The 20,327-nt window shown below is 49.2% G+C and overlaps 1 protein-coding gene across 3 annotated transcripts in view; it reads right to left on the reverse strand.

Annotated features, from left to right (window-relative positions):
* SETBP1 (SET binding protein 1) overlaps positions 1-18,834 on the reverse strand; it is a 363,307-nt gene extending 344,473 nt beyond the window's left edge. Inside the window, exons 1-2 of one of the 3 annotated variants that reach the window (XM_059139957.1) lie at positions 17,665-18,834; positions 1,927-2,063 (exon numbers count right to left, since the gene is read on the reverse strand). The gene's annotated coding sequence lies outside the window, so the exon portion shown is untranslated. The other 2 variants (XM_059139956.1, XM_059139958.1) reach the window with 2 other exon arrangements.
* Positions 18,835-20,327: the final 1,493 nt, after the last annotated feature.

The following is a 20,327-nucleotide window of genomic DNA, read 5'->3' on the forward strand; positions in this document are numbered from 1 at the left end:
TCTGACTACAGGGGAATGGAGAGCAGTGTGCAATGGGCATATTACGAAGACAGTATCTTCCATTCAAAAAAAAGATTCCCTTCAGAATTCCTTAGGTTTGAAGGTAGAAATCGTTAACTGATGTAGAAGACCATGCCCCAAAACTTAAAGCTCAAGTCATAAGAGGTTTGCCAAACATGAAAATCCAACAATCTGTTTTTCAGTTCTCCTCCAGTCAAGATCCTAAGATAAGAAGGAAAATACAGTCTCTTTCCTCAGGGAGCTTCTATTCTTGAAGAGGGATCTGGAAAATGACTGAAACAGAGCAGATATTTACATGAGCGATAGTAAAGGAGAGAAACAAAGGAAAGAGAAAAATGTTTCCTCCTTGGACAAAGTAGAGATAAATCGACAGGAATGCACAGGGAAAGGCTTCAAGTGGAGCACAGAATCTGGCTTTGACCTTCAAGGGCTTCAGCAACAGGTGGAGTGAGAAGAAGGAAGACACAAGGGACAGCATGAGGCAAGGCCTGGGGCAGGAGCTTGCAGGGTGACGCTCATGAAAGAGCATCTTGCTGATTTTCAGCCAAGAGGTGCTGTACGAAATAGGGACCGGTGGAAGGTAAAGCTGGAGATAAAGGGTACGGCCAGATCAGGGACACCCTTGCCTGCAATGTTAATGAGCTGGATTTTATCTTACAGGTAATGGGAAGCCATTTAAGGGATGTCAGTAGGAAAGGGGCACTATCAAAGCTGTGCTTTAGGAAGATAATTCCAGCATGCAGTGTAAGGGATGAATTAATGGAACCTGATAGTAGAGGCAGGGGGACCAGGTGGAGGCACAGCAGAAATTCAATTCTTGCTGCACAGGGACCTGAACCAGGGCAGTCTGACTATGACATGATAAATACCAGAGATCAAACAGTAATGCACTTTCAATCAGCCCAGGGTTCAGGAGCACATCACTTCCAGTCTCTGCACACTGGTCTCACCTTAAGAATCCAGTCTTAGGGCTCATTGGCCACCAACTCGCATTTCCTATTCAAATCAAACCAGTCCCCACAGTGGCATTACAAACACATAAAACTCTTCCCTCTTGGTATTTTTACAGGATCTTTTCCTATAACCCTTCTACCTACCCACGCAATGACTGGCATACAGTTGGTCCTCTCCCAATGTCTGTCACAAGAAGGAATGAACAAACAAACAAACAAACAGATCCGAAACCTTCCCATATTTTGAGGTCAATGCCCAAGTCTACACTTTTCCATAGCAACATTTTATAAATTCTGGACCTCTGCCTCCACACCCTGGCCTGTCTTACACTGCACCCGGCTGGATAGCTTGCCACTAAATCCTAGTCTTGCATTGTCTTCTAGCTGTTTTGAGTACACAAATTGTATTTCCCTTCCTCGATTACAATTCAGTCTTAGGCTGAGACCAAATGTGGTTTACAACTCTTACATTCGCTTCAGCACCCAGTGCAGGACCGGGCCCCTGAAGGACTTCAAGTTCTCTCTGAAAGAAAATGAATTAAGCTCCCTGACAGCTAGTCCAAGTCTTGTGGTCCTAAGGACTCCCACTGTCGCTCTGACCGCCCAAGCACCCTCTGCAAAATTCACGCGGTCCACGCTGAGGATTACAGTCTAGCCCCCGACGTCCACACGCACCCCCCCTCACCTTAAAAAAATAAAAAGAAGCTTTCAAAAGTGAAGAGCAAAGAAACCCAACCTGTCTGTTTACTTCACCAGCACACAGAGCTGTTGTTCTTCCTTTGCCTTCTTCCCGGCACGTACCTGACACCCCAAATTCACAGTTCGCTTTTTTCGGTGAGTCTGGAAGACAACTGAGAGTTCTCCTGCGGTGCACCCCTGCCAACACGTGAGCGTGAGCACAAGCACCCACTTGCACACTCCCAGGGGAGGGAAGCCAATGCAAGGTGAAAACCTTTTGCCTTGTCACATTCCAGCAGTCAGCGACTCCTCCGAAGGGGGTGGAGGGGGCGGGTGCACAATGGACACTCTGTACTTGGCTCCGGCTCCCAGTCCAACTAAAGTTAACCCTTCCGTGGCTGCCTGCAGGACCTGGTGACAGGGGATAGGAGGAATCAGACTTGCTAAGGAAATAACTGCCCAGCAGGTCCCATGGAAACAGAGGGGCGAGAACCAGGGTGGTGAGTTAGAAGAGAACATGGTGGGGAGGAGTCCAGGTACGTGCCCTCTGCTCCTGCCTGGCTCTGCCACCCACAGTGACTGTTACACAGGCCACTCGGAGTCCCTTACTCCATACTTCTCTCAGCAATGAATGGAGGGAGGGCTCTTCCAGACTCAAGCCTCTAACTTTACCCAACACAGCCACGGACCTATGGGGGCACTCCAACTTAGACCTATGGGGGCACTCCAACTTAGACGGTGTGAACCTTCAGAATTATTTCTCTGAGGGATCAGGGAATCCTGCTTGGCTAGAAGTGTCTCAGAACCTGAATGAGTCCCAGGGAATACATTCTTTCTTCATGCCGGCAATCCCCGTGTCTACCACAGTGCCCAGCACATACTGGACACTCAAGAAATGCTGGTTGACCATCATCCACCTCTCCCATCTGCTCTGCTCCCAGGGCACTACCCACACGCAGGCCATCCATCAGCACGACTGCTGCCTTCCAAAGAGACAATATGGTGGAACCAGCAGAGCCCGTGGCATATTTTGTTAAACAGAATTTGAGTTCTGTTGAACTCAAAACGTGGATTCTGGACCTAATCCTGTCAAGTAGGAGCCTTCATAAGCACTCTCTGGGCCGCTATGTCTCATCAACAAGATGGAACAAATGTCTTCCTGATCTACCTTATTAGGTTATAGCTTTTATTTTTTTTTTTAATAGAACCACATGCTCCTTATAAAAATAAAAATAACACTTGCACCCCATACCGTCTTAGAGGCAAACAATCACAAACATGGGAAGACTCCTCCCCCTCATTCTTGACCTTCCCCGCTCCCCCAGAACGCTTCCCCTGAAGCCCCACTGCAGTCAGTTCTGTGCTCTGCGAATCCCCATAAGGCACCTCTTCCGTCTTTATCTGCCAAAGCATAATCCTTGGGCTAGGACCTCTCTCCCTCAAAACTCTGAAAACTGTCTTCTAACATCTGAAGTAACAGAGGAGAAAATGGAGGCCAGCCTGGTCTGTTTCCTTTGTAGGCACCTTGTTTTATGCTGTTATAGTCGAAGATTTTCCTTCCATTCCATTAGAATTTTATTAACGACAAAATGAGTATAGCATGGATCTCGTTCCTTTTATTTTTCCCACGACACGATGAGCCTTTCGGATTTACAGAGGCAGGTTCTTCCTAGTTTGGGAATCTCCTCTTCGATCATTCCTTTAGATATTTCTTCTATTCAGTGTCTTAGGCTTCTTTCTCAATTTTTCCCCAGAACCCTCACTTCAGACTCTCATCTTTGTCCCCGATTGCCCTCATCTTCTCTCTCACGTTTCCATTTCTTGATTTTGCGCTATGGGAGTGAGCACAAACCCTCAAACTATCCTCCATAATAGCAACGGAATTCGACTTCCCGTGGCGGTCTCCCTCTGCTATTGCACAGCTTGTATCCCGCTCTCCTTTCTCTACCTCATTCATGCTCCTTCCAGCCGACTCTGATGCCTTTAGATGCCCGCGTCCTCCCTCTGTTCCTTTGTGCTCTTAGCCCACCAGGGCCACGTTTCTTCCTGCACAGATATCTGGCATCTTCCTAAAATTCTTATTCTGCCGTTGGAATAACTAATGTTCATGATACGCTCCTTTTACCTTACTTGGGTATTTTTCGCTCTAAGGCCTCATGTTGGTTCTTTCTCTTTGCTCATATTCTCAATGAGGAGAGTGTCCTACAGAGCAATCTTGACCTACAGAGAAAGCACTGGGCTGCTTTGGACTCTGCATCTGGAAGGCACTCAAATCCTCCTTCTCTAGGGCTATGGCTGCTATCAGTGAACCCATCATCTCGGATTCTCACCAACAATAACAGCAGTGGGCCAGAGCCAGCCCCTGAGAACCTGTCCTGTATCTCTCTTCCCAACTCCACATGCAATGGGGTCAGGCTGGTAGCTTGAAAACCTGCTGTGGTAGGAGCGTTTACACCAGAGGAATCAGCAAACTCCACAAATCGCAGCTTAAAAACAAACCTGGAGAACAAGGCATTAAGCATTTACTAGAACACCACTGACAGTAGACATCTATCTGTGACTATTTTGCTGGACTCTGAGAACTTTTTCTGCCAGATGCTCTGAAACTCTGAAGAGCTGAAATGCCTACTAGGCCCTGTGACAAGGCTCTTTATATCTCCCTCAGAGCTGGACTTGACCCACCTATGCCCAGAAGTCAATACCCTACTTCCACTCCTCCCAAACCTCCCTCCTTCCATCTCCTCCATTTGTTTCCTGAAAGCTGTAGACTTTGATACTATGTATAACAATGGTAGAAGGGATGCTGTCTTACTCAAGTCGCCCATGCAGGAGACCTGATGACTGCTGATTTTTCTAGTTAACAGAAATTAGGCATTTCCAATCTTAGAAGGCAAATGGTATAAAAGAATGGAGTGTAATTCTACCTCCCCACAGATAGGGAAGCTAATGTGTTTCGACCTAGGCTCACTGGCCTAAAGCTTTAAGAGTCCCTTCCCAGATACTTTCAGGAGACTGGCAGTCTGACTTTGATTTGGGGGGTAGATGAGTGTTCATCTTTCTTTATGTCACCTAAGGTATTTAGGTGGGGAGTCAGAAGTGGCCCTTCCCATTTGACGGATTTGGCATGGGCCTTGGAACTTCCTCCTGTCCCCTTGAGTTAAGGTCTTCATTACTCAGGCCCAGGTCAAATAGGGACTGTATTAGGAGTCCCTATTTTGTGCCTTTAGAGCATAGAGCTTTTCCTCACTGGCATTTATTATATTTTATAAACACGCATGATGCCCTTGGTTGTAACTCTGTACCCTGTCTCCTGCCGCACTAGATGGTAAGCCCCTGAGGGTAAGAGTTGTATCTGCTTGGTTCACCGTGGAATCCCCAGAGCCTAGTACAGCCCCTGATCCATGGAGCAACACTCCAAATTATTTGCTGAGTAAATGCTGAATGAGAGACTGTGTCAGAGGCCACCAAAAGTCATTTGACTGAGGTGCCCATGACTCTGAGTGATGCATCCCTAAAATCCTTCCTACGGTAGAAATACCCAGAGTCAATGCTCCATAAACACTGATAAATTGATCAAGTGACCCAACCCTTACTCAGCTCTTAATCAATGAGGGCAAGGGCAGCTCTGCATCATGGCCTTCTAACCCTACATACACACCAGTGGCCCACAGCAAAGAATGAAGGTCAGATTCAGTGGCTTCTTTCTACCAGGTACCTGGGTGGTAGCTTCCTGACCACAGATGGCCTCCTCCAAGCAGTGTTGCTTCAGTGCTGCACCCCGCCCCCCCACATTCCCCAATGGTCCCTGCTGAGCTATGGCTCCCCCAAAGTCCCCTGATTTGCATTGCTTCAAGGGATTCCCTACTAATTCCTCTGGCTGCCCTTTTTCCTTTCTCTACATTGTCACCTCTAAGTCATCCTCAGGATTTGGGTCAACTTTCACATCCTTCATGAAGGCTGGCTAGACCTTCCTTTTCCATTCGTTTCCTGTTGTGTGTACGCAAGCATGTGCACACACACACAACTCTCTCTCTCACACCCATAAATGGTCTTGCTCTCGCTTCCCTGGGCATTCTGCTATCCAAGCATTCAGCAAAGTGTACTACAATGTTCCCTTTACTTATTTATCTCTCCCACCAGACCAGAAACTCCACAGTGGTAGGGGCTGGGTTTCACATGGATCTCTGAGACACTTCAGAGCACAAGGAGCACACAAAGTAAGGATCCGACAGCCAGTGTCCAAGCTACATTTCCCCTTGAAAAGAAGAATGGAAGGAACACCAATCTGATGTCACATGTTTCGATTACTTAGCCTCTTTTTCCCACTTACTAACTGCTCCTAGAAAATAGGTTTATACTATTCAAGTCTCATTTGGAAACTGGGTTATAAACCTACCTCAAGGGTTGTTTTGAGAAGTAATTGGAGATTAAAGAAGATATTTATGAAAGAGCATGCTGGGATCACCTTGGTGGACGCTCAAATTTTTTGGTAAATGTGATTTCCTCCCCAGTCTGTGTCATCTAAGCTAGTATTTGGCTAATTGCTGCCTCTCTTCACAGATCCCAAGAAAAGCCTGAGGGACAGGGGTTGGAGGCCAACCTCCCCAATCTCCCTATACAATGGGAAGCACATACAAATAGTTTAATTTGCACCTGCTAACTTAAGTGTTTGATGTTGTTTGAGTATTGCTTTTTTCTTCTTCCCAGTTTGTCTTATGGAGGAAAATGACTGAGTTTAGTACAAATTACAGGCTCAATTCCCCGCTCTGCCAACTGGAGTGAGTGGCCTTGCGCACGTTCCTTTTTCTCCCTGTGTCTCCCCAACCCCACCTGTAGAACGAAGGGATGCAATTAGGTGAACTCTGTGACCCCCTGCAGCTCTGATATTCCCGGGTGCTAAGCCTTATTCCTGCAACTTGACAACCAGAGTCCTCCTAAGGCTGGGCTGGTAACTTCCACCTCCTTATAGATCATGCTGGGTCTGTGGCTTTCATCTGGCTGAGCCGAATGCAGCAGGAAGGAGTAGTCCCCGTGTTCAGGGATCCCCATGACAGGGAGACAAGCAGAATCAGACTCCTGAGGCCTAAAGCTGCACACTATGCCCTAACCAACAGTTTCAGCTCTAGCTTCAAAAACAGTGCCTCCTCTGGGAACCAATAACACAGCACAACAGCATGAGCCTTGGGGCCCCTGGGGGAAGATCTCTAAAGCGCTGGCCGGCCGGGGCAGTCTCCAAGTTAGTAGGGCAAGCTCTACCTCTCGCCTATCACCTGGTACCTGTGACCTCCATGCAGTCAAGGAAAGCCCACCCTCGCCGGGAGTGAGGGTGTAACCAATGACCTCAACAGGCGTGATGAGTTTAATCGAAACAGCAGCCCAGCTATACAGAAGACCTGTCCTCATTTTACAGATGTAGAAATAATAGTCCAGAGAGGTTAATAATTTGCTCATGAGCCCGCACTCTTTCTACCACATCCACAATCAAATTCAGGGTTTATATGATTCCAAAGCCTACAGTCTTACTTTCACGGGATAATGTTTCTTTAAAATAAAAGGTGGTGCTGGCTTTTAATGCAGCAGCCCTGGCTACTTCTACAGATGCGAGCTCCAAGACCAGTCTGCCGTCTGACTCACCACATCACTTCCAATCCTGGGTATCAGCTCTCTCACCTGCCCTCCTAGTCTTTTCACAGAACTGTACAAGGACAACAGGAAGTAACATACGCAGAATAGCACCCCAGGAGCTGAAATATGGCAGACCTGTAAGAAAGAACCGTGTGATCACATTTCATGTCCAAGCAGAAGCGAGAGAGCCACCTGGCAAAGAAAAGGATCCTAAGTTTTAACATGTATCTAGGATACAATGGGTACTTCAGGTTTTTTATTGGATTTAACCCTGAGATGCGCCCATTTTATTTATTTATTTGACAGACAGAGATCACAAGCAGGCAGAGAGGCAGGCAGAGAGAAAGAGAGGAGGAAGCAGGCTCCCCACTGAGCAGGGAGCCCGATGCGGGGCTCGATCCCAGGACCCCGGGACCATGACCCGAGCCGAAGGCAGAGGCCTTACCCACTGAGCCACCCAGGTGCCCCATGATGCGCCCATTTTAAAGATAAAAAAACTGATGTTGAGGAAGTAATTTAAATCACTGAAGTAGTGCTCTTTGACTCCAAATGTCACTTACTTCCCACCGACTCATAATGCCACCAGTCTTTAAACACCCAGAGTTAGGGGTCAACGTAAGCTCTGGTCCTCCACCCGCCATTTATAAATTGGGGACAAAAATTATAGGCCTACCATGAAGGCAAAGGGGAAAAAACTAAAAAATCCAACAAATAAGAAGTTCCCTAGTCCTTCTCTCAAGGGCCTCTGGTTTCGACCCCACTCCCTATTCAGCCCTAATTCAAGTTCCTCAACTTAAGCATCTCATTCCACAATTGCTTTGCTCACTGCCATTCGGATCTACAGTATAACCTGACACCTGCGTGTCTGTGCTTCTGCCACAGAGGGGATGCTGGGCCTACCAGAGCTCAACAAATATTAGCAGCACTTCCGTTCCTTGACGATATTCCTTCTTCAGCAATCTTGAACTGCCATTTAAATACTGCACTGTTATGAAAACGTGTAGATGTCCTTCTCCAACGGTACTTTAAATTCCTGTTGATGAATACCAGCATCAGGGCACTGTTGTTCCCCAGAGTAGCTGATCCCTACTCTGAATGCTTGTATATAGTTTACTATTTATTCTAAAGATGCCTATAGACCTTTGACCAGACCAAAGAGCTGGTAGCTGACAAACCCAGTGGTGGATGGGACAGTCAGATGTCGGGGTTCTCTCTTGTGTGGTATGTGTGAACGTTTTCTGATGGGCACATCCTTCTGGTCCTCGTGTCTACTCCCCTTGCATTCTGAAAACTGGTCATGGCTCCCATCTCAACATGCAGCCTTAGCCTTCTTCTCACAGGACCCCGTTTCATCTGTCTTGCTCCCCTGACATTGCACAGAACACTGGTCCCTAAGAAGTGATCTTCTTTCTGTCCCTACATTAACAAAACGAGTATCTTCTCTGGGGCTCTGAACGTATGCAAAAATGTCCCATTGTTCAGGACTCAGCCCATGCCCCACCTGCTCTCCAAGCTCTCTGGGATCTGCCCAACCCCCGAGGTTCTGGGCCTCCCTGGGTTCCTACCGCAGTTCATTTAGTCCTAGGTCACTGTCCTCTGCTACTCCTCCCCTGGTTTTCATAAGTTCTTACAAAGTCTTCTACAAGACTGAAAGCAGAGACAGTGTCCTCTCCATCTCTTGGCATCCCCCCTGGGCCCATCAGGGTCTGGTCACATGCATGTGTAAGTGGCAACAAGCAAACAAAGTCTGTTGAGTCAAAGGGCTGAAAAGTTGATGAGTATGAATGAAAACTCTGGACAGCCAGACTGTGGGTCCAACTTAGAGGCCCCAGGGATTGGTCTTTCCCACTGAGCAGACCTCCCATCAGCAAGATGCCTCCCATGGGTGATCTGCCCACCAACCTCAGCCAGCTGGACCTTGATTGTCAGGGCTGTCCGGCCCCTGCCAGCTGCCCTGCTTCCTCGTGATTAGCTCTTGCTTGCCTGTGGCAATGCCAAATGCACATATGAACTTTGTTCCACCTCTGCTTTTGTGCCAAAGCTATTCTACCCACCAAGAACCTCCTCCATTCCAATTCTATTGTCACACCCCACACCACATCCTCCTCGAAGCCTTCCCTGACTGCTCCTGATCATACAAATAGTACAATTCCATCAGATTGTGCTCCCACTTCAGCTGCAGAGTGAAGCTTTCTTTTTTTTTTTTTTTTTTTTTTTTAAAGATTTTATTTATTTATTTGACAGAGAGAGATCACAAGTAGGCAGAGAGGCAGGCAGAGAGAGAGGAGGAAGCAGGCTCCCTGCTTTGAGCAGAGAGCCCGATGTGGGACTCGATCCCAGGAGCCTGAGATCATGACCTGAGCCGAAGGCAGCGGCTTAACCCACTGAGCCACCCAGGCGCCCAGAGAGTGAAGCTTTCCATTGGAGCTATGCATGTCTCTACAGATACACTGTCCACTCACCAAGGGCAAAAGTCATGTCTCCTACCAGACCCTATCCACCTAAAAGCATCAGGAACAATGGCTTGCACAGCGGCAATTTTGAGATTTTAATAAGTATTTGTGGATCAAAAAACTCAAAAAACTGTAAGCAAGCTCTTGAGTACAAAATAACAAGCAGAAAGAAGGTCCACAGGAGTCGTAAAACAAATCATTCTTTTTGGGGCACCTGGGTGGCTCAGTCATTAAGCGTCTGCCTTCACTCAGGTCATGTTCCTGGGGTCCTGGGATCAAGCCCTGCATTGGGATCCCTACTCAGTGGGGAGCCTGCTTCTCCTTCTCCCTTTCCTTGTTTATGCTCCCCTCTCACTGTCTATCAAATAAATAAATAAAATCTTTTAAAAAATTTTTAAAAAAACAATTCTAATTTTTAGCCAACATTATTAATCCATACTTAAAAAAAAAAAAATCAAAGCTCTCATTCCTCAAATAATAGGTCACAGGCAGAGCCACCAACAACTGCAAGGGACTTGCCACCCAGATTTCATTATTCTGCTGCAAGCACAACAATGGTGTCCCAACTGCTTCTGATAAGTATTCTCATCAGGCTACTGCTTTGAATCAATCAAATTCAAAATCTCCAGTTTCCCCCATCTCTCCAGCCCCAAGTTCAAACTCAAGCAGCTTCTTTCCACTGAGAGAACTGCAAAATCTTTGGCAGATAGAAGGAACAGTGAAGAAATTGCTTTTCACCAAGTTAGGTTAATGGTGTTGCTTTTTATTTTTTTTTATACCCATCCCAAGTAAGTCTTAGCGTAAAAATAACTGCTTCATCTTGGTGGCTTGCAGAACCTCCCTCTTCCTAAATATCCAACCAGTGTGCTCCTCAGTGACTAAGAATTCCTGCTGAACTTTCACAGGCCTCAGATTCAAAGCCCAACGTTCCTGATCGCACCCCAACCCAAATCACAGAGGCTTCTGGCTTTGGACAGACTGGGGAACACGCTCTTTGACCTCAAAGTGCACAGAAGCCAACTCACTAGCCACTACCAAACATAGCCAAAGCAGGGGCAGACTCTGCTATGGGGATGGAGAGGACAGCTCAGGAGCACAGGCATGGCCTCAGCTTCCGTGCCTGGTGGAATCCACACAAAACAATAACACCCCGCCCCCCAGATCCAAGAGGTCCACGAAAACAGATTCCAGATGCCTCACTGGCGCAGGAGGCAGCAGCCTTCACTTAGCCATCCGCACTCTCTCCTTGTCTCCGTGCAGCTCTCTCACCAAAGAGATGGGTTTGGATGGTTGTTGGGGTGCCATTAAATGGGTCTGAGGAGCTCTGAGTTTTAAGAAAAGAAAAAGAAAAAAAAAAAGCTTCAAAATCCCTGGGACATTTTTAGCTACACAATCACTGAATTTCAGAATGGTCCCCTCCTTCCATAGCAATCAAACTCTTTTACTTCAGGACGCCTCCAGCAAGGGACAAGACAGCTCAGACTGTCCTCCATCAGAGGCTGACAGGTGGCCAGCCCAGCCCATGGCCTGCTTCCCTCAAGCCCTACCCTGGACCTGCCCCGCCGAGTGCATTTCTCTGCACCAGCTTCCTTTCCATTGCGGCCAGGCTCGCTCAGTCACCGAGGAGTGGGCAAGCACTTGGACTAAAGCAACAAAGAAGATTGCATGGTTAAGTGCCAAAAAGAGTGTGGTGGACAAAAAAAAAAAAGCAACTGGAATTTTCAGAGAAAGCCAAGAGCTGGGTGCACCAGTGTGCCAACGAGGCTCTAGGAGGCACTTCAGAAACAGCTGATGATTGGATGAATGAGTGGATCCACGGATGGTAGGATGTACATGGGGTAAAACATCATTACCTCGTAGGCTTGGAGGGAGAGACGGAGTGGGTGATTGCCCCTGAAAGATAGCCAAAAGTATAAAAAGCCATTAACACAAGTGGTTCTCATTCACTCTGTATAAGAGGTGCACACTGTGCTCCTTCACGGAGCAGAGCTCTGGCGCACCTTAAACATTTGCTTTTAAGATTCTACCTCTGCATAAATTCTGCCATTCATTCACAGCATGGAACTCACTCCCAAGGAGGAGCCCCTCATGGGGTCAACCTGGTCCCTTTCTTGAAGGACTCATAGCCAAGGGCGGTAGTGACAACAAACAGCAAGGCAGCCTGAGCTGTGAGCCGGTTGCCAGGCAAGTGCTTGAGACCCGAAGTGCTCTGGAGACCGGGGTGCAGAGCTGAGAGCTGGTCTGATGTCCTAAGAGGTGCATGCTCTGGCGAAAAGGGACCCATCGGGACACCTTCCAGAGAGGAGGCAGCAACACAGAGCCAGCCCAGGTGCAGAGGCGGACACACGTCCAGAGGGCCCAAGGTGAGCGAGGAAACAGGTCTGATGGGAGCAGAGGTCAGCAAGTGTTGTGTAAAATGGGGATCACTGGAGAACACTGCCTGGTGTGTGGTGCATACAGGCTGCTGGACAGGGCCAGCCAGGAATCATGGGAAAGAGAAAGAGAAGCAATCGAGGGGAGGCCAGCAGCAAACTGATTGTGAAGAACTTTCCTGACTCTAGACAATGTACTAGGTTTGCTGGGACAGAGGCAATATTGCTAGGAGTTCTTTTCTTAAGAGAGGCTCAACACTTCAACCTAGATGCTACTGCTCAGCCCCTGGGGCTCCTTATGGAGAGTCTCCCTCTCATTCTCTCTCCCCCTTTGCCCCGACTCTGTGCATGTCCATGTCTTTTTCCTTTTGTTCCTCTCATTTCCTAGCGAAGAACATTTCCTGAGCCCCAACATCTGCGAGCCCAAACTGCCTATTATCTGAGACTCTGAGTCTTAGATACACATGGCTTATACAAGGCATCGAATAATTCAACTGATTTCAAACATGTATGCACACATTTTTCTTATGAGTCAACTCATGAGCAGAAAACAAGTATCCCCCAACTGTCTTAGAACCCAAGGGCTCCTATAGGCATTTCTGGTCACACCAGAGGGTTATTAACCTCTGGGCTACGGAGACAATAATCCCAGGCACAGATTTCCAGGAGGCAGCATGGAAATCCTCTCAGAGTTCAATTACAGAAATTAGCTGGTATTATTTAATCCTCCCAACCCCTGTGAAGTAGGCAGGGTAAGCATGTTTATCCCTATTTTCCTGATTAGGTTACTGAGGCTCAAAGAGGTTAAATAACTTGCCAAGAGTCCTTTAGCTGGGAGGTAGTAAGGACAGGATCTGAAGCAGATCTTGTCACTTCAGGTGTGATGCTGTTCACACTTTAACAGAGCCTTGGGGTCCCAGGTAAAAGTTCTGCAATTCTTATCTGCTTACTATTCATTCATTCTCCTGCCCCCACCCCCATAGCACTTAGAAAGGTGGACGCCTAGGCCTGCCAGGGATCAGCTCAGCTGACTTCGCTTACAATTATTTCTCAAGAGTCTGTGGACCCCAATTCATCATCAGTTCCTGGGAAGGGCTATCTGCTTCCTCAAAAGGTGTCCCGTGGACCTCAGGTCTGCTCTCACTCTCCATGTGACCCTGGCATCATTTGCTCTGAAATGAACTGGAAGTCAACTGTAAGCCAAAGGCTGCTTTAAAAAATGCTCCCTCAACCTTGGAGGGTACCCTCTGAGGATAAGAAAACCAACCTTGAAAGGGATGCTGCTCTGACCTAAAACTTTGAAAGAACTTTGAAAACTCCAGATAAGAATTCTAAGGGCCCATGAACTTGCACTTGGTCATCTGAGGTCACAGTTCCCCACACACTTCATATTGCTCCAACCTGGTATGTCCAAGTTGACATCGGAATCCAGCTGAAGGCTAAGTAAAAAATGGACATGAAAACCCAGAGTGAAATAAGACTAAGCTGGCATCTACCCTCCGTAATCATGGGGTAGATAACTTGGTGTTTACTTTTCTGCATTTATCAAGTGTTAGGCGACCCAAAGTGTCTGCAACTCGATGAAGAGTTTGCAAAACACCAGGGCTGCCTTTGAAATAGCTCTAACAGAAGCTCAAACCGAAGGCACTATGTAGGATGGTGATGGTTCTCACTTAATCCTGGCTTAAACCATTTTAAGAAGCTCCCCAGGTTTCATAATAGATCACAGAATGGAAGGGAAGTTGAATGGCTTTGTTCCCCTCATCACAGGATCCGAAGGACCAAGCAGAGTGATGTGAGGCAAGGACTCTATGAGGCTTCCTTTTCTTCAGGGAAGAAACTCCTGGACAAGAGTAGCCCCCCTCCCCCGCCCTTCCCCACAGACCTCCAGTGGGGACCTGAGTAAACTCAATAACACCATCCCATTTTTTAAAGCCCTGCAACTCCTGACAATGCCTATGTGTTAACAATAATTTACCCCATTCTTCTGGCAAGAACAGAACTGAAGCAACTTGAAATGCCATCAGCAAAAAATTATTTATTTCCCATTCCTGAGCAGCAGAGAAAACAAGGTTTCATTGGCTGGGTCTGCCTTCAATAGCTTTCTGGTTTCAATTAAAACTTCAAGTCTCCAAGGGAAAAACTGGCATTCTGGGAGGCTGAGGCCCAGCCAAGTTTCAGTGTCTCTGCAAGAATCCAGAAAGGACGTCCCATGCATCTAACCACTCTCATCTTCCTCCTTTTGCATATTACAGAGAAGCTTTGAGCAGAGATTGAAGTACATCTCAAAATAATGACCAGCTTGAAAGAACTCTCCTAGAGGTACGTTTTTGTGCCAGAGAAGTATCGATTCAGCCCCTAATGGAATTGAAAGTCAAGATAACAGCAAAAATGGAATCAGGAATCCAGAGGAAATGCCTACCTATTTATTTCTTCTTCAGCAAACTCCTGCCTCCTGCCTCTACCCACCTACTGTTTTCAACTAAATTCTACAAATATTCCAAACACTGTTTTCTCTTTCTCACAACCCTTATTTTGGTCAGGTGATTTACAAAGTAAATTTGTGATTTACTTTGTGATTTACAAAGTACCTTGCTGTGAATAATGCAAGTACATGACCAGAAGCCCTCCCAGCACTGAAGAGGTTCACTCAGGGATACCCCTAGGATTCCCAGGTGTGAAGTCCAAAACTGGGCCTGCCAGCAGCGCCTTCCTATGTAACACTGTGATGTTAATATACAAAAGATCGGATTACACCCCTTCACTTGCCTAGCCCATTTATGAACATATAAGGCAGTTGATAATTTTCTCCCAAGCCAGAAGTGGCCCCTTCCTACCCTACCGCTGCCTTTCAGCCACGCCCCCTTACGTTCGCTACAAGCCATCCCCTCCCCCAAGGCCAGTTTGTTTATTCCAGTGACGCGTCTATTTTCCCTGCTCCGCGCGACAAGTCCGTTTCCCTCCTCAGGCTCCCGATTGCATTCCCTCACCACCACCTCCCCCAGCCCAGCTCAGGTTACTAGAGTGGCTAGCCTTGCCCACAGCCCAGCTTTTGCACCAATTCAACTTCCCAAGACTAAGATTTTTTTTTGTCTTACCGGGGGAGGAGGCATAAGGGGCAAAGCCGCACTTTCTGAGTACCTGGTCTCCCCATATTCTCAGGCTACCTTCCCTGAAGTTTGCAAATATTCTCAGATTCCACCTTACTCTTCTGATCTGTCTTAACGCCCCTCCCTGGTAGCAGAGAATTTCACGAAGTACAGAGGAAAACACAACATCTTCAACTTCGCTCTGAAACCTTGGACTCCTGCGTCAGGGCAGGAGATCAAGCCTCCCTCCAGGAGTCTCAGGATGGTGGAAGCCACAGAAGAGAGAAGGGGGAGGGAGTGACCAGGGATTGTAAACTGGCTACATTTTAAAGTGCTACAAACTTTCTCCTCCCTCACACTCCCCTGGCCGGTTTGGCCCCGCCTCCCCATCCCGGCCAGACGACGTCTAACTGGGGTAAGCAAAGGAAACTCTCCCAGACCGTGCAGGTCTGGCCCCAGTGCTGCAGATGTGGCCTGCACAGAACACCACCCTTCCTCTCCACGTTCCTCTTCTCTACTCCACTCCTGTTCCCACCTCCCGACACACACACACACACACACACACGCGCGCGCGCGCACGCGCGCACGCGCGCGCGCGCGCATATACACACGTTTTGCAAATGAAGATGAGTTTGAATGGGGCGAATCAGATTTACCTGTGTGAACTAAAGGAGGGTAGGAGGTGGGTCCCCAACAGTAAGATAGTTTTAGTAACAGCTACTTTATGAAATGAGTTTTTTTGTACGAATCTACAAGGGGGGGGGGGGAACCAACCAGGATACAGAGCAAAGGAATGAAAAGAAAGAGAACAAAAAATAATGTAAGAGGAAAACAAGTAGTATTAGATCTTCTTAAAGACCACAGACTCCAACTGAACTCAAGGGGAAAAGTGTGGATAGTGGAGGGTAGGGGGTGGGGGCTTGGAAGGAAAAGTAGCTGTTATAGAATTCCAGAATAACCCACCCTTTTGGAAGAGTTTCTGAGGCGATAAAGAGACACACAAATTGGCCTTTTAGCATTAGACGCCAACCATGAGATTATCAGGACAGTTTATTTGAAGCGGAAACGAATCGGAAATCCTTCCCTCAACAGTCCTTTTAGATGGATATACACACCCTCAGAACACACACACACACATAAAGAATCAATTCAGCAGGAGGGGGCAATCAGAAACCACCCCTCCCCACACCCCCGGTACCTCTAGCCTCATCTTCCACTTCCAACTGCATAACTTTCCGATATCCAAAGAAAATCTTTCCAGTTGGATCCGATTTCAGAATTGTTGTAAGCGTGTGGGTCATGGGAGGAGGGGTGTATGCAGCGTGTAGGGGAGGGGGGGCTGAAAGACAGCATTTAGGCAGTCACTTATTTTTTTAGAACCAGCATGCTCTACCGATCAGAAATCGCTATTACCCAGCAATGCTTCCATCACAAACAGACACCCAAAACGGCATCACCGTTATCACCATCTTGCTGAAGATCTGCCCAGTCCAGTTTACCTGACTCTGTCTCTGTGGAACTTCTCAGACAGTATTTTAGCCAAAGAGATAATGGTTTGAAAGACAAAAACAATAAATCGATACTGAAGGGCTCCCTTTCCGGAGTGATTTCCCACTGGAAACCACCGAACGGGAAAGCCTACCGTTAATTCTCCAGCCCAGGGCTCCTCTAGAAACACACACAATGCGTGCTTTCAAAAAAGGCAGTCGTCTGCTTTTAAGGGAATTCCTGTCTTTTCAGAGTCCCAAAACCGGAGAGCACGAGAAAGAGACTCAGATCCATTGATTAAGATTTTAAGAGAAAGACTAACACAGAGCCACAACACAAGCACACACCAACCTTCGCCGGCTGGACCACTTCTTCCCTGTTCTTCTTTCTATTAAAGACACGTTAGATTCTCATACCCCCCCCCCCCATCCAACTAGGTTACAATGTAGCTCTCTAGCTCCACTTAACCTGCAAGTTACAAAGAGACCCCCCAAAATAAAATATATATATATCCCGCTGCTTCCCACCCCTTTCCCTACCCCCTCCCCCTCCCGAGTCCACTCCACCAACGCCAAACCCGCCAGCCCCGGCAGCCGGCGGCTGGACCGAGGGAGGGTGCAAAAGGCGGGGGGGTTGGGGGGGGGAATCAGATTAGGCGAAACTCAATAAGCTCCCAACCCTCCCGCTCGACGCTTCCACCATCGCGGCCACCAACGGGCCACTCCAAATGAGCCAGCATCGCTGCCCACCCGCGGGCGGGCCGGAATCGCGCCCATCCTCCGCAGCCTGGCGGGGACCGGCATCCCGCCCCCTCGGCCCCGTCTCCCCCTTCCCGCCCGGTGCAAAGTCAAAGCCCCGGCGAGGCGACGTTAACTTTTGCATACAGGGCACACACACCGCCCCCGGCCCCGGGCGTGCGGGGGCCCGCGGCGCCGCGGGAGGCTGGGCGCCGTGCTCCCGGGCCAAGGTCGCGGCGCGTGCTCACCCATGTCCCGGCGGCTCCGGCTCCGCTGGCCCCGGCGCTCGCTCAGATCCCGGCTCCCGTCGCTCGCCCGAGCCCCCAAAGGTGCTGCTGCGGCAACTCCATGGCGATGAGCATCTGTCAAACGGCGAGCCGCGGGGGGGCCGCCCTCGCTCCTGGGGCGCCGGGGCCCCCGGGCGCGCGGAGGCGGCGGCGAGCGGCGGGCGCCCCGGCCGGCCCCGCGCTTCCCGCCCGGCGCGGCCGCCTCCGCCGCGCCACCGATTTATGGAGAGAGATATCAAGGGGGAAAATGGCGTCTCCGGAGCCCGAGGAGTCCTGGAGTAATCACATTCACACACACACACGCCCGCACGCACACACACTCGCACACACTCGCACACAGGCGCGCGGCGAGCCCGGCTAATTTTAGCAGGAGCCAAAAAAAAAAAAAAAAAAAATTATATATATATATATCCCCGTCTCTCCGATCAATGCTATTTTTTTTTCCCTTTTCTTCAAAGGATGGATTGGAGCTTTAAAAAATGTTGCCGGGTTTGGGCTCGCAGGAGGCGGCGCGCGGAGGGCGAGGGCGCTTTTGCTGAGCTGTGCAGTTCGGTCCGCGGCGCCGGGCGGCCCTGCCCGCCCGCTCGTCCGCCCGCGGTCGCTACTGCTGCCACCGCCGCCGCCGCCGCCGCTCCATGGCCGCGCCCGCCCCGCGCCCCCGCCGCGTCCCCTCGCCGCCCGCCCGCGTCCCCGGCGAGCGCTGGAGTGGGGTCGGGCCCGTGTGCCTGCCTCCCGCGCCCTCTCCCGAGTCCCGGAGTCCTAGTGAAAGGAAGGGGGAGGGCGCGGGCGGGGGAGGGGGGGAGGATCGGAGCGGCCGCGCGGCGAGCCGAGCGGGGACCGCCACCCCGCGATCTGCCTCGGAGGGGGCGCGGGCGCCCACACTGTTCGCCCCACGGTCCGGGGGCCGCTTCCCGGCTCGAGCCGGGGGGAGGCGCAGCCGGTAACCAGCAAGCGACCTCTCCCTACACCCTCCCTCTCTCGGTGAATTTCGGTGAATTTCGATCAATTGGAGGGAGTGGGGTCTTGCTGGGGGAGGAGGAAAACAGTTCGTGGAGGCCGACCGGTGACCCCTCGCCGCCCCCTCGCGCCCCTCCCGCTCCCCAGCGCCCTCGCGGCCCAGTGGCTCCTGCGCGCCGGAGTCAGACGCGGGGACTGGGCGGCCGCGGGGATCGCCGCGGGCTCGGCGCGGGTTCCCGGGCTCAACACTGCCACTATCTGACACAACAGGAGCAGTGTTGGGGGGAGCTGCGCGATGAGGCGCGAGATGTGATAGGCTCTGGAAACTGGGTGCATTTTTTTTTTTGAACCTGGTAATTGCATTTCACTTTCAGAGGTTTATTTTATTTTATTTTATTTTATTATTTTTTTGTTGTTAAGCGACATACACGCACTCAGTTGCTTAGGTGCATGTTTTTGTTATCACAAAAATTGGACACCTGATGAGGAGAAAGACGCAGAGAGATGGCAAATGCACGTGGGCATGCAGTTTCCTCTTCAGAGTGGTGGAAAGAATAAGATGAAGTATCTTCAGTTCATACAAAAGATGGTGGTATGCTAATACCTTTGAATGTTTGTATTTGGGTTGCAAAGGGGGAGCTTTTCAAGCAACTCACTTGCAACTGGGAAATGGCACTCCTCAGGGACCTCTATATGACCTCTATATTACAGGATAATAGAGGGCAGATAGGATTCAGGAAGCAAGTGATTTTGCTTAAAGACCTCCACGTATGGTGTACTCGGAGCTCAGATTCTGGGAGAGCTCTGACTAACCCCTTCTATAAGAGACTTTTTGGACATTGGGGTTGAGGAATGATTTGGTAGTGATTGGGGATGTCCCCCTACCAACCACCTCAGCTGCTGACCTCAGGGGTTGGCTGCTGGTTTGAGTTTTGCTACAGAACATCTTCATTCTCAACACTCCGCTCATACTAATGCAGTGAGACAAGGGAGACACGGTCTGGATGGGAGGATGCCCCAACTCCCATCCTGGTCCCTGTCCCAGGATGAGGTTCAGTCTGGTTCTGAAAAGATAGTTCAAGATAGTTTACCCCCTTCCGACCCAAGCACCCTTGCTGTCTCCCCCCCACCCCGCCCCGCCCCCAGAGGATTGGGGGCCCTGATTGGCCCCAAACTTGTTCTCTTACTCATTACTGCAAGACATCTGTTGTGGCAACGTTTCAATAGGTCTTTGGCTACCCTTTATATTAGAATATTATTATTGGTGGGCAAGTAATTCTTAATTAGAAAAGAAATAATCAGGGCAAGTGAGTTGTTGAAAATAGGAGATCAAGGAACAAAATACAATGTCAAAACAACCGTTCTCTGTAATCAGATGACTTTTGCCCATTTCCTTGTGTACCCAGATTTCTGAAATCCTACACCCAAGCCCACGGAAGACTAACATAGCATGTGGGCCATTTCCTATACTTCCCAAGTGGAGGAAGCAAACCCCAGAAATCAGAAGGGTTTGCCCATGAGCTTATGCTTTCTGGTGTCCTCTAAGCCAGAACTAAAGCTTGTTGCCCACATCCCTGCCTTTCTGTAACCCAGGCATATTTACAGGGTCTTCTTTCCTGTGTTGTGTCTCTTTGAAGAGCAGCTCAAAGAAGCACATGCCTTATGAA

The sequence above is a fragment of the Mustela lutreola genome, chromosome 11 (genome assembly GCF_030435805.1).
Source record: "Mustela lutreola isolate mMusLut2 chromosome 11, mMusLut2.pri, whole genome shotgun sequence".
In the NCBI taxonomy this organism is placed as follows: domain Eukaryota; kingdom Metazoa; phylum Chordata; class Mammalia; order Carnivora; family Mustelidae; genus Mustela; species Mustela lutreola.